A 3,524-nucleotide genomic window follows, 5' to 3' on the forward strand; every position below is an offset into this window, starting at 1 on the left:
TCCGATCAATATTTACCGATTATTAATTAGTAATCCACCGTTTAATGTAACTTTTGGATGGAAACAAGACTGTTTACCCCCACAATTCTTGGTCTCGATTAGCATGACAAAATTTGACAATCCATAGTAGATTGAAGTGTTCTTCAACTTCATATGTATTCTATCTCTCTTCATTGCGTTCAGCATCCCTATCCTTTTCCTCCTTCTACATATTTGCTTAAATTCTTCCCCGTTATCACAGTCAATTATCGTGATGACCTATCTTGCCATCAAATGTACCAGGACCTCAACTATCCCCACCTATGTCAATTATATTACTAAGTCTAAGCTTGGTGACCTATTATTTTTACCAAATAGATCCTCTTTGCCTTCTTTACCACAATCATGGATCTTTCCTGATTCAGTAATTAATTTCCTTGATGTATCTTTGATAGTATACACGGATTTCCCTTACTTATTTCCTGACAGTGCATACAACTTCCTGTACAACACACTAATATCTCCCATCCATATTCCTCTGAATTCGTCTCCCATAATGCTTCTTTCGCCTTATTATTTTCCCGCCTGTTTATTATTCAACTCTTTGTACTTCTTCCATTTCTTTTTCTCGTCTATCAATCCAAACATCACCTCTGTAATTCATGGTTTCCTTGTCCTTTTCTAATCAATTGTTCCTATAGTTTTGATTGTGGATTTCGATATCCTTTTTCTATTTTTCCTATACTGGACCCGTCTCCCTGTTCTTACCCATATGTTTTCTCTCATTCCTTTCTTTTTGTTCCACTTCATGCTTTAACATTCGATTTCCACATCCGTCTTTCCTGTTTCGTCTTCGTGAACTAACGTTACGCTTCATCAGTACTAATTTATCATCTGAATCCGCGTCCGCTCCTCGGAAACTGTGAACATGACGTGTGACTAAATCTGTGTTTAACCATGACATAGTGTGACTTATATTTCACCGAATCCCCGGGACTTTAAACGAATATCTACGCAGTCTGTGCTGCTTAAACCAGTTGTTCGTCAGGATTAACCCTTGTCTTATGCAGAACTCTATTCCTTTCTTCCCGCGATCATTCCTTTTGCTTGCAACGTAGTGCCCTACCTCTATCCCTTTTCTCCCTTCAACCACCACGGCAATCCAATACCCCATTACTATTAAATTTTCCCTCCCAGGGACAACCTTAACTATTTTCTTTAATTGATTGTACAATGTCGACTTATTCCTACATATGATTCTATTTGTTGTCACGGAGACCTCAATAATGACCAGATTCGCTTTTACCTCTGCTATAGTAATCACTCACTCACCTGCTCTATGTTTGCTGCGCTGCTTCCCACCTTTTTTTCAACACCTCTATTATCCCTCGCTGGTACTCTTCCCTCCACTGCGTATTACTCTATAATTACCGCTTCAATAATCCCCACTGGATTTTCATCCCACCTCGCACAGTCCTAAAAGATCTACTTTTCCTCTCTCCATCTTCCGCCTTACATTTTCTAATTTCCCTTTCCTTAATATGGTCCTAGGAATCCAAGTTCCTATTCTAACTGGTTCAGTCCACTTTTGCATATCTGCTGCTGCTGCCTGTTCCGCTATGGACGTGTTTCGTGGAACGACGACCGCGAAAGCCTTGCCTCTCCCGCTGCCGGGTATGACATGTCCCAGCCGGTTCCATAGTTGGCACGTCCCATCCAGTGCCAGGACTCAAAATCATATTTGCGTCCATCGTGAGATCGTGGGATAAATTACTGAGACTGTTCCCCTCTGGTCCCGTATTGATCGATAAGAAATACGTGAAACCGCGAGAAAGTCTATGGTAAGGCATGGATTAAGGGTATTTATTTTCCATGCATCTCACTGCAATGAATCAACAATTGGTGGGCTATAAGAACAGCCAAACTCGAATTAGTAAAGCATAAAACATTATTTTTTAATAAAAATAATAGTGCACGGATTAGAAAAGCTTAGACCTCTCAATATCCTGGTAAAAATACCCACTTTCCACAGGAATTAAGTAGAGCTCAAAATAAATAAAATTCGAATTAAACTTAATCCGCTTTGCATAGCAAGAAATAATGAGCTCTACGGCCTCCCAGTTAAAATAAGAGGGGGGGAAGAAACTCCAATGACCGTAATAATTATTCGCAACTCTCGTCAGACTGCAAACGAGGATATGCGTCGCGAGAGGGTATTCTGGTCGAGAGGTTGTGGTTGGTACCTGACGTGGTTCCCGTTAAACCAACACAACAATTGGTCTGACGAGAGTTGCGACTAATTATTACGGCCATTGGAGTTTCTTCCCCCGCCCCACCTCTTATTTCCGCTTTGCATAATTAAAAAATCTACGCAAAAATAATGGGTATATTAGACGGACCTAAAGGGTGGACACCCTACACGTCGCGTCGTCTAAGATATCCATTCTCCTGTCTCTGCCTTGCTGCCTCCTTTCATTTCAGTCGACTGCGAGTATACCACGATGCCATTCTACCTGTATATCTCTCTCATCTCATCTCTCTGCGTTCTCCCAATCTCTCTCATTTCTCCTCTTCTCCTGCTATGCATCATATTTTACTTTCTTCATCTCAAATTTGTCTCATTGAATGCAACAAAGAACTGATGAGACGGAAAAGTATGTTAACTACGAGTTATCCCCTAAAAGTTTGATGCTCACCGAGTTAGAGAATGGGTGAGTTTGTGTGAAACTGCAGCCGTTTTTAAAAGGCGTTAATTATTTTAGCCGATGGGTTCCTAGATGTTTTCTTTCTGTAAGTATAACGAATTATGTTAATTGACTAGTTTTAACATAGAAAATCTGTGACAGTTATAATACGGATTGCCCCTGAGGCCTATTTCGTCCTCGATTTCTAAAGCACTTCTGAACATCAAAAACAACTTATTCCCTGAAATTTTCTCAAGTTTTATACCCTTCTTCTCGACCTATAAAATTCCGTCTATTTTATTCCCCTTTCGCCGCTGACCCAGATTATTCTTCCTTAAATTACTTCCTTCAGCATCTAATTTTTCCAGAATATTTCCTCAAAGAACTTTTTAAGTCTACGACTTTTTTATCCAAATTGTCTTCTCTCCGCCAGCTAAATCAGACACCTCATCTTCCACTCTCATTATCTTCTCCGTATTTCTCTACTTTCAACTCACAAAAGACTACAATATACGCCCATATCCTTCAGAAAATATGCTTAGTAATCACAACTAGGTTAAACTATTCTTTGAAGCCTCCAATATTCCTTTAAAATTTTAGCGATAATCTATTCCTCATCAATTCCTTCCTCTTCTAAAATTTTCTTTAGCAAAGGCAATTCCTCTGTCATTATTTTTTCACCAATACTGCCCCAAATATCATTTCCTCCTGCTGTAACCTTTCCGTTCCTAAATATTTTTGTTTTTAACTTATCTTTCCTATTTATGAGGATTCCCTTGCTTTCGTTTCCTTATCTTTGTCATCCTTTCAGACTTCCCATATTGATTCTGTATTTTACTCTGGTTAAATGGCTTAAAAAAG

The sequence above is a fragment of the Hetaerina americana genome, unplaced genomic scaffold (genome assembly GCF_022747635.1).
Source record: "Hetaerina americana unplaced genomic scaffold, ioHetAmer1.1.p SCAF_2, whole genome shotgun sequence".
In the NCBI taxonomy this organism is placed as follows: domain Eukaryota; kingdom Metazoa; phylum Arthropoda; class Insecta; order Odonata; family Calopterygidae; genus Hetaerina; species Hetaerina americana.